Source organism: Syzygium oleosum, unplaced genomic scaffold (assembly GCF_021117445.2).
Source record: "Syzygium oleosum isolate NSW1041296 unplaced genomic scaffold, Sole_v2.1 Sole_v2.11, whole genome shotgun sequence".
NCBI lineage: Eukaryota > Viridiplantae > Streptophyta > Magnoliopsida > Myrtales > Myrtaceae > Syzygium > Syzygium oleosum.
This window is the reverse complement of record NW_026607495.1, coordinates 11787193-11799057: the sequence shown is the minus strand read 5'-3', so window position 1 is coordinate 11799057 and position 11865 is coordinate 11787193. Positions and strand designations below refer to the sequence as shown.

The 11865-nt window shown below is 39.4% G+C and overlaps 1 pseudogene; it reads left to right on the top strand.

Moving 5' to 3' along the window:
• The first annotated feature begins 6667 nt into the window (after positions 1-6667).
• LOC115663432 ((+)-alpha-terpineol synthase-like) lies at positions 6668-10523 on the top strand (annotated as a pseudogene).
• The last annotated feature ends 1342 nt before the right edge of the window (positions 10524-11865 follow it).

Sequence of the window (11865 nt, the reverse complement as noted above, 5' to 3'; positions counted from 1 at the left end):
CTTGTCGGAAAAGATTTCTTAATTGGAGAAGGTTTCCTAAAAAGAGGTTTCCTAATTTGGATCCAATTCTTGCCTATAAATAAGAAGGGGATGTTATTTGTGAAGATCATCAAAGAGGAACTTCTGCTAGTGAATTACACTATGAAGATATCCGAGTATTTGTAGCGATTAAATTCTTGTGGTAAGAATTTGTGTCAATTCCTTCGTGAGATTGAGAGATTATTTCGTGAGGAATTATTGGGCTAAACATTGCGTGAGTTATTGGGTGTAATTGGGGCTTGGGAAACACTTAGAGTGTTTGAGTGATTCGAGTGTGGTTGTAATCTCTGTTGTATCGCTTGATCTATAGTAGAATTTCGTGCTGCTCTTCCCCGTAGATGTAGGTCACTATGACCGAACCAAGTAAATTCGGTGTCCGATTTATTTTCTTGTTCTGTCTATTTTATTGTTCGATCGCTTGCTTCTACAAGATATCTTTATCTTCCCTAAGGAGATGGAATACCCTCTATGTGTTTTACATACAAGGGATGTCAAGGTCCGCATGAGGTCCTAGATGAAGCAATTTAACCTCTTACTCAGGAGGGAAAAGAAAAGTTATCATATAGAAGCAAAGAAAAATCGTCAACTTTGACCAACGCTGATTCAATGCAATTAGATTGGAACGAGTATTTTCTTCTGCTCCAATAATACTACTAGCTTTCTATATCGTTCTTTGGGTTTGAATTCATAATCAAAGAACACCTTCAAGTACATTATTGTACAGACCAAAAAAATAAGGTTCGTTATCATTTTCTTATGCGAGACATTATATCTTAAAGTCAATACTTTCATTGAAGCCGTTTGCACAATAATAGAAATATAACTATCTTGTAGAAAGTTTCCTGGAAAGTGTCTTGACTCGTTGCATCTTTTGTCTTTAATTCTTTTTCAATTTAGTTTTCTCCATTTTCCTCTTTCAATTTCATTTATATTTTGAATTTGTAGCCTTTATTGGCAACATGTTCATCTCATAGAGCTTGACGAGGACGAGGGATGAGCAGCAATGGGGACCGGCAAGGTCTAAGGGTTGATTCGGGGGCTCAGTCGACCTTGGATCTCTGGGTTCATTCGAGGTTCGCTGCTGCAAGCGTCCAGGGCGAACGTCCCAAGTTCATGGGAACGCTGCAAAATTAATTCCACATTCACTTCACTCGCGATGTTCCTCCTCAATAAACTGTCGCGACCTTCCTCGAGGTGAAATACCAAGGGAAGCTAATGGAATACTAAGCCAAAGGCTCAGCGCAGATTCTCCCAAACAACAAGTCGTGATCCAACGATTTTCCAGTTTCCCACTCTAATAACTTCGAATTGACTTACCTCACTCAATTAGTTGCAGCATTCCAAGAAACAAAGCTTACATATTAGCTCACATTCTACGATTTTTTTTTTTTTTGCATTTATAAGCTGCCACACAGCTGAGAAATTTAAGCAAGCCGAAAGCCAGGTGCTAAAGCTCACCCATAATCTGGCAAATCCACAATGTACCAACTCTTGTTCACCAAGAAGTGATTTATAAGCTGAGTCTTGCCTGCAAAATACAATCAATCAGCCGATCCCTCGCGACCAAAGCAAAACCATAAGCGAAAAAAAGAGGACCTGGTTTCTTAAATGTAACCGTAACTTCCTTCTTCCTCTAAACCAGAGCATTGATATGTGAAGACTTGCCCAAATTAGAGGACCTAGAATCGCAAACTGGGGCCTCCCATTTTGGGACAGCCCTTGGCCCTCCCACTGCTCTTCACGAACTCCACTTCCATAATCTGGGCGTGACCCTTGGCCGGATCGACCCCGGGCAGGAAGAAGAAAACTTTCTGGACGAGTCCGAGGCTGTCGGGCTTGCTGTTTTGGAAGCTGAGGCATGGAAGCTAGGTCCGTGGTGGGTGGGCTGCAAGAGAGGAGGGGTCTTGAGAGAGAGTGAGAAGGGCAAAAGGACATTATAAGTGCCATAAGTTGTGTACAGAGATCACTTTGGTGCCATAACTTTTTTTCGGATCACTTTGGTGTCAAGTCGGAGGAAAAGAGATCACTTTAGTGACTCCGGCCAAAATTCCGGCCAAAAAAAGAGCCACGTCAGATTTCCGGTGAGCCATGTCATCATCGCAAATTAATATAAAAAAAAGCCGCGTCAGATTTCCAGCGGCCATGTCAGCATTGGCATTAAAGTGATCGTTTTTCAAAAAAGTTGATATCAAAGTGATCCGAAAAAAAGTTATGACATCAAAGTGATCTCCGTACACAACTTATGACACTTATAGTGTCTTTTTGCCGAGTGAGAAGAGTGTGGCATTCGGAGATGGCGGAAGTGAGGGTTGAAGAAGAGAGGTCAAGTGCAGAGTGAAGATTGTCAAATAGAGATGATTTGCTTTGCCCAAAGGGGCAGTCTAGGAAGCGAAGAAAAAGAGAAGAGGAAGCAAAGAGGTAGAGGGAGAGAGAGTGTTTGTCGGTAAGGAAGCATGCTTCGACATTGATGGAAGGAGAGAGAGAAGAGTACGGGGAGAGAAGACACAGAATTTTGAAAACTTTGACGAGCAGGACCCATCTAGATACGTGGTAAGGGAGTGGAGCGGCCCATGGCTAACGCGGAAAGTGAAGTCTACCAAATATTTTTTCACTTTTCTGAGGCGTCTTTTCGCCTGCCCTCAATTCAGGTCACCCAAACGTGGGAGGCGTATGGTACATTTTGATCGTCATGTCAAATCTCTAACGGCCACTATAGATGGAAGCTAAAAGGGGGGCCTTTTTGGGTTGTAAGCCAAATTTTGTGTTCCTTCGTGAGATACTTGAAGATTCAGATAGAATCTGACTTTATTGTCAGTAGATATAATTTCACTAAATGGTCAATAACAATTGTCCTCGACTAGTTCTGTTAAGATTGTGCTTTAGGTAATAGGACAGTTCGTTCAACGAATTAAAAATGGAAGGTTCAGTTAGAGCTCGTTCACGTACAAAGACTTTCGCTTTGATTGATGATTTCTCAATCATAATAAACAACCACCATCGTAAGTTCATGTCGAAAGCAGATTCTCTATTTGTGGGCGTTGTACGACACAATGTACAAGGGAAAGGTAGTTTGGTGGGGTCTAATTTTTAAAGCAAGACATATCCTACAATTCAAAGCCCACCCTAACCAAACTCATATCGATTTCGTATCGGCGATGCTCTATTCATTAGGGGCGGCTGAATGTTGCTTCTTTAGGGGGCGTGTCTCCCATAGTTGCTACCCCTGATTATTTGTGGTATTTGCAATCCACAGCAAGCGACCTTCGGCTACGAGAGCGGAGATGTTGGAGCTTTGGGGTTTTATGCGGCGTTCGGTCTATTTCTTCTACAGTGCTCTGCATTTATCCCTGACCGGACGCCGCAAAAACGTTCTATGACGTTTTCTTACTGTTTCTTCTTGAAAAACTTAGTGAGTCCACTCATTTTCGTTCCTCTTTTTGCTGCTTCTTCTTCTTTTTCTGTTTGTATTCGATGGTCTCCGGGAGAATTGTTCTATGATTTTTTATAATGGTTTTCATAAAAAGAAAAGTGAAAAGTTATAGGCTTTTCATGATAATTTTGGCCTTTAAATTATTTCTATTTTGTCTACCGTTGCTGATTTACTTTTATTAGTTTAGCTAAAGGAAACAATATATTTTATTGATTTTTTTAGTAAAAATTAAAGTCAGAAGATGCATAGTTAGAGATAATCAGGATATCTGCTTAATTTTTCATATTACTCAGGATTGTGCATATATCTCCTTTGATCGTTCATATTTCCAATTGAATAATCTTATTAGGCTCACATACTCTTCGTTACAAGTTACACATAAACATATAGAAATTACATAATTCTCTCTTCTGCGTGTTTCTTTTCTTGGTGTAGAGCTTTTTGTGGGAAAAGGGACACCACAAATGCTATGTAACTTTTTCGATCACTTGAGTACCACATTAGTGAAAAATCAATCACTACAATGCTTGTTGCGAAAATAAGCGATCGAACAATAAAATAAAGAAAGCAAGAAAATAAATTGGACAATAGATTTTATGTGGTTCAAGTCCACGGGTAGAGCAGCAAAGAATTTCATTATAGATTAAGCGATACAAAAGAAATTATAACCATATTTGAATCATTCGAACACTCTCAGTGTTTCTCAGTCCTCAATTACACCTAATAAATCACTCAGTGTTTAGCCTTACAATTCCTTACAAAATAATCTTTCAATCTTACAAAAGAATTCACAAAATTTTAACATAAGATTTTCATGGCTTCAAACACTAGGGATGTAATTTACAAGTAGAAGTTCCTCTTTGATGCTCTTCAGAAAAAAAACATCCACTTATATATATACACACACACAAGCAATAATTGAATTCAAAATAAGAAACCTCTTCTTAGGAAATCTATTCCAACTAGGAAACTTATTCAAAATAGGAAACCTATTTAAAATAGGAAACTTTCCTCTTCATGCTCAAACTTAATAAATATTTTGCTTAATCTCCACCTTGGCTTGACGTTTGAAACAAGTCACAATCGCTTCATTGGAATCCAAACTTCACTGCTATTATTCCACAGGCTCTAATGGGCTCAATCGCCACAGATATTTTCCAAGTCCAAATCCAAGCCTCGCTTGAACTTCGCCATAATCCTGGACTTCATTAGAACACTAACTCTACCTGGATTTAACTGCTCCACAAGGATTTTCAGACACAACTTCATCTATCACATATAAAGAAAAACCATCGTTGCATCCATATATGTCGAGAGATCGAACATGCACCTTGTTAAACTCAATAGTTAGAGCAATTGTTAACTCTACCAACTCCATATTGCTACAAGCACCATGTATGTCGATTACCACATTAGCACCCGCTACTTTAAGAGTTTCTAGTTGCCACTCCACCTAGAACTGAATACCGTTCGGATCCGTATAAACACTATTGCAATCGCTGCTGCCTAAATGTATCGGAGACTCATCAAATGTAACTTCTTTGCTAATAATAGGTGGATTTAATTCCGACACCACAACCGATAGTCTCATTTACCTTGTACATAGCCTACGAACATGCACTTTTTTTCCTTCCATTGAGCTTACCATCTCTCACTTAAGTATAACACGAACAACCAAATATTCACTTAGCAGCTCCACAATTATTCACGAAATAATCTATCAATCTTACAAAGAAAATCACAAAATCTTAACATAAGATTTTCATGGCTTCAAACACTAGGGATGTAATTGACAAGCAAGAACTCTTCTTTGATGCTCTTTAGAAAAAACATCCACTTCTGATATACGATTGGATCCAACATAGGAAATCTCTTTTTAAGAAACTTACTCCAACTAGAAAATTTATTCAAAATCAGAAACCTATTTAATATAGGAAACTTTCATCTTCATGCTCAAACTCGAGATATATTTTCAACAGTGCCTCTGGTGAGATATTCCGGTTCATTAAAATCATGTTGATCCATTGTCATGTGACACAATTATATCGACTCCTATCCAACTGGACCTGATCTGGACACAACTCAGCTCCAAATTTTAGCAATATTTCCTCTTAAATATGGAAAACCATACTAAATTATTACACATGTGACAAACGGAAGGGTAAAACCTCAACTTAGTACATTTGTCAACTTTCATGTATCATCAAACTCATCAATTTGATGGTAAAATTTATCGAAAACTAAGGGTAAATTTATTATAGGTATACCAGTTTGGGATTTTTAGTGGTCAAGAAATTAGTTTTGGGTAAATTTATCACAAGTGTACCAATTTGAGTTTTTTGTGGTATTAATCCTTTAGTTTTTGAAACTTTTTTATTGGCCACAACATTGATTGATTGTTATAGTAATAGTTTGGTGTTGTGTGCCGGCCAAATATTTTAAATGTGCTTCTTGTTATATATTTAACCTAAACTTTTTCTCGTCACATAAACACCATAAACTTTATGTGATACATTTATCATCTGTTAAGCTTTCGTAAGATGATTTTTAAGCCAAAACAATGACGTTATTATTTCACTTAAGCCATGTGGGTGCCATTCAATCCTGTTTGCTTTCTGGCATCCATGTAGGCAGAATTTTAATGATTCTCATTGACAAAACTTTGATATAGGGTAAAATGTCACACATGTACAAATTTGGGAAGTTTTAGGATTTTTGGTGGCTTTTCACCTAAAATTACTTTGTGGTTAACAAGAAACGTGAAGTGGGACGAGGCATCAAAATATAAACGTATGCATGTAGAAACAAAACAAATACTCTAAATTTCCATTAAGACCCAACTTGATTGAACATTAATTTTTTAAACTCATTTTCACCCGGCATTTTTAATGTTTAAGCAACCCATTACAACCTGATTGTAAATGAGTGAATGAATGGATTTATGATCCATTTTGACCGCTCTAGTTTTGAAGCACGGCATTTTTATTTATCCAAATCAGTCGTGGTGTGTCGAGGACAACCATTTTGGAACAAAATAAAAAAAAATAAGAACATAAATTCCAATGCTTAGAGAATGGCTTGAGTAAATAGAAAAATTTGCACCGAAAGCATCTGCAAACTTTTCCATGACTGGGGCTCCACAGCGACACCTATATAAAGGATGGTGAGCATACTGAGTCACTTGCATCAAATTTCGCAATGGCTCTTCCTGCTTTGTTCACAAGCTTCATCCCCTCCTCAATCCGCCATAATCAACCCTCTCTCTTGTTCTCTAGACGCCTTCGCTCCTCCTTGTCCTCGTCCTCCTCCACCTCCTCCGGCGCTCAATTCGTGAAATGCGCTTTGAAGATTGAAGATCAAGAGATTGTGAGACGTTCAGCAAATTGGCAACCTAGCGTTTGGGACTATGACTTTGTGCAGTCACTCAGTGTTGATTACACGGTAATGATTTTTTTTATCGGCATAAAATCCACTCTAGCTTAAATACTATGGAAAATATTCACATTCAGTATTGAATTTGCAATCTTTTTTCCATTTGGTCCTGAAACTTGGAAAAATTTCCTGTCATATTTTTTGGTCCATGGTTTTGACAATTTGAAGCTAGCTCATGTCCATGTCATTGGTAGCTGAAAGTATGCTGTGGAAAAACTCGGCACTATTGTGGATATTCAATTCGCAAACTACAAAAACAGTAACTCAAGTTTAATTTAAGCAAATTTCAGTAACACTTTATTCCATGATGGCACTGATTATTTGAATATTAGACTTTTGTTCGGTAGCGATTAATACCTCGGCTTCACTTTGCTATGTTCGAAGTTTAAGTTACCACATTGACAACAAAAACAACTTAAGTTTGGTGACCGAAGTGCACTTTTTCCCCATTTTCTATTTACTTTGATGGGATGAGTCCACAAATCCCAAAACGACATAGAAAAAAAGAAAAAGAAAAATTGTACTTTAAAATAGAAATGTGGTTTGACCAAAAAAGATTGATATATGGATGTATACTTCTTGTCCATTTCTGTATATGATTTATATACGACATTCGAGATACGTAACATCAATTTACACAACCCCATCCACAGCAACTCTATTAAATATACGGCCAACCCCAACAATATTCTACAGGAGATATTAATAAACCTGGTCAAAATGGCATATTCTCAACATATAGGCACGAGCTCAACAATGCCTATTCAAATGTTTTTGGAAATAAAATGAGAATCGATCTGTTTTAATACGATAGGCAATATGCAACTATGCTTATGTATTAACTGTGATTAAGATCTCAATTTTTATGTATTTTTAACGTGCCTAGGAGGATAAATATACCGAGCAACTCCGAAGGTTGAAACAAGAAGTCAGGGGTCTGTTCAGCAGGAAGATGAACCAGGTGGCCAAGCTCGAGTTCATTGATGTGGTTCAAAGACTAGGACTAGGTTACCAATTTGAGACAGAGATCAAGAACGCTCTAATTTCCATCTATAACAAGACTGAAGATGCTCAGCTTTTGGACGATCTCTATGCCACTTCCCTTCGATTCCGGCTACTCAGACAACATGGATACAAAGTACTGCAAGGTGGTCGCTAACTAGTTAACCTTTTGTGAATCATGTTGACGCATCAAATTTTACCTTACCATTCCTTTTGCTAAATGTACAGATGTGTTTCAAAGGTTTATGAACAAAACGGGCACATTCAACGAATTGCTCAATAAGGATGTGAAGGGGCTTCTTGGTCTTTATGAAGCTTCTTTTCATGGATTGGAAGGGGAAACCATACTTGATGAAGCTTGGAACTTTGCTTCTAAGCATTTGAAGGATCTAAACCTCGACGAAGTTCCCACTAATTTAGCGAGCAACGTGAGTCATGCACTAGGTATGCCAATCCACTGGAGGCCAAACAGGTTGGAGGCTCGGTGGTTCATGGACATGTACGAGAAACAACATGACATGATCCCCTCTTTGCTACGATTGGCTAAACTAGATTTCAATTTAGTGCAGTCAGTCCACAGGAAGGAACTTAGCAATCTGGCGAAGTATACACAAGCACTCTATAATTCATAGATGCAATCTGGCAGCGTAGGAGCGCATTTTCGAGTAACGGTAAAATTTATAAGATCGTTGAAATAGTGATAACTTGTCTAGGTGTGACATCACGGACATCAATAAGCTTCCTCCAACAATAAGAGATAGTTTTATGGTCTTGTACAACACGACCAACGAAGTTGGGTATTGGACGATGAGAGAGCGAGGAATCAACCCCATCCCTTACATGCGAAAAGTGGTAATCTCGACTTGCTAAATCTTTCACCTTATAATGTATATCCCGAAAAAGTAGGAGAAAGAACGTCCCTCGACTTGGTGATTGACACACTTTTCGAATTTCAATCCAATAGTGGGCGGATGAATGCAAGGCGTACATGAAGGAGGTCCATTGGTACAACAAGGGCATTAAACCGACACTGAAGGAGTACATGGACGTTGCGGTGGATTCGATCGGAGGGCTGATTTTGCTGTTGGATAGCTACTTCCTAACCACAGACATAGTGACGGAAGAGGGGAAAAGTGTCAAAAAAGTCATAAACCTTTTGCATTGATGTCAATTTAGTTATAAACTTTTTTTGGGTGCCAATTCAGTCCTAAACCTTTTGCATTTGTGCCAATTCAGTCCTTCCGATTAATTTTGGCAGAATTTTGCTGACGTGGACGCCGACCGGTCACTGGCGCTGACGTGGACAATTTTTAATAATATTTTAATAATTTTTTGAAATTTTATTAATTTTTTTATTCTTTTCTTTTTTCCCTCCCTCCTTTCTCCAGCTGATCACCGGACCGGTGATCGGCCAGAGGCCAAAGGCCGGTGAGGTCGACCTCGCTGGCCACTGGCAAGCCTTGCCATGGCTGGGCGAGGCACGACCTCGCCCAGCCATGGCGAGGCTCGCCTTCATCGTTGCTGGCGAGGGCAAGCCTCGCCAGGGGCCGGCGAGGTTGACCTTGCCGGCGGCTGGGCGAGGCTCGCCTTCACCATCGCTGGCGAGGGCGAGCCTCGCCAATGGCCAGCGAGGACCTCGTTGGCCTCTAGCCGGTCGCCGGTCCAACGATCGGCTGGAGGAAGAAGGGAGGGGAGGGAAAAAAAAGAAAAAAAGAAAATAAATAAATAAAAATTCAAAAAAATATTAAAATATTATTAAAAGTTATCCACATCAGCGCCGGTGATTGGCTGCCGGCCGGCCGATGTCCACGTCAACAAAATCGGGCCAAAATCGGCTGGAAGGACTGAATTGGCACAAAGACAAAAAAGTTTAGGGCTGAATTGGCACAAATACAAAAGGTTTAGGACTAAATTGGCACAAATGCAAAAGGTTTAAGACTTTTTTGGCACTTTTCTCGACGGAAGAGGGACTTGATAACGTGTCGAAAATCCCGGGCGTCATGCATTCTTCCGCCAAGATCCTTCGATTCAACGATGATCTCAGTACATCATCGGTAACTTACTTTGATAGTTGTCCTTTCCTTGTTAATCATCTCTTATAAAAACTGCACATTATCGAATTATTCACAGTGATGTTCCATTATTTTTTTTATTTCTTTGATACAAATGTGAGATGAATCTAGGGACTTACGTTAGTGACCCATCTTTATCGTCCATGCTTAGCATGAATTGGCACGAGGAGACAACTACAAGGCGCTAGAATGCTACATGAATGAAACCGGCGCTTTGGAAGAGGCCGCGCGGGAACATATCAGGCATCTGGTGCGTGAGACCTGGAAGAGGATGAACAAAGAAGTTTTTGAGGACTACCCATTCTCCGGGTTCAGGCCTTTTCTCAATGCCTGTCTCAACTTGGCACGAGCGTCTCAGTGCTTTTACGATTATGGAGACGGACACGGCCTTCCCGGTCACCAAACCAAGGACCATGTTATGTGGACCATATTCGAATCCGTGCCCATTGATTAAGGATGCATCATTGACCAAGGTCTTGCTATTGGAGAGAGCCTCTGATGTTATGTGTTATTATTAGCCTTTGGGGCGGCTCTGTGAGCTCTAAGATATTGAAACTATTGCAATTGAAGTCTATTGAGGGGTGTTCGTACAAGCTTCACAAAATTCGGCAGAGAAGCACATGCTATTCCGTGCTTTGTGTTGTGGCCGATTACGTAATTGCTGATGGTATTTGTGGTGATCTATTTCTATTTTATGTAAAAAAATATAGCATTTTATATTGGAGAAATATTGAAAAGAAAGAGAGAATGCGACAGAAAAGAAAAACCGGTCAACTTTGACCGACGCTGGCTCCGTGCAATTGGAAACGGTCGCCGTGCAGTCCGTTAACATCTGAATTTTCGCCCTAATGTCTCTTTTCGCATTAGGAATTGAACTCGTTCATGCCATCGAAATCTGGCCCATAGTAAAATAATTCATATTAAATTAAATTTTGGCATGTCCCATTTAGGAGACATGTTGAATACAACTTTGCATTGTGATTTCCTTAATATTTCTCTACATTAGAGTTGCATTCATTCGAACTATGGGTTACATTCGCTTGTATTTCTCCACAACTTTGTTGGTATTGATGCACATGGTGAAATGCCTTTCACAAAGATGGATCTTTGGTTTTTATTTAATCGGGTTCAGTGGAGATTCGAACATGAAGTTACTAATGGTGGACAAATAAATCTAGAGTAAAGTAAAACGCAAGTATAGGAAACTAATAAATTGATAAATCGATAGACTGGAATAAAAAAGATACGTAAGTGTTGATAATTGCGGATCCTTTATAATGATTAAGCATGACTCTCATATAGTCTATTACTGTTGGGAGCGCGTAGCAGAAGCCCGATACCTTCACCTGGGGAGATTGCCAAGAGGGAACTTAAGTTCGAGCCCGTCAACATATCCAGTTGAACCCACCTTCACTCAAAAGCTTAAGTTAATGAGTTATGGGTCAACTATGATATATTAACTGTTCAACACTACATCAATTATCCAATGTGGGATTTCTCTAACACAACTCACACGTGTTTCTCAACAATTACAATGTGTAACTCTTTATAAACGATTAATATTCAAATAGCAAGTTACAACCTCACCCCTTCACCATCCTATGTCGATAGCATTACCAGTAGGAAAATTGAGGTGTCAACAAATTTATCCTGGTAAATCTTCTCTGCTGATCCGAACATTTGAATTTCTTCTTTTGTACTTGGACTGCTTTGAGTATTCTCGCAGTTCTGCTTATGCATTGAGGATCTAGTTCCAGTTGCACTTCGAAGGTATATTAAGGCCATAACAGCATCAGGGCTTCAGGCTGACATTCTCAACCCTGGGACAAACACTTCCGTGCATCTCCGGAAAAGCTGTTTGGTAAGTTATGCTTTAGACTGGAAGAAATC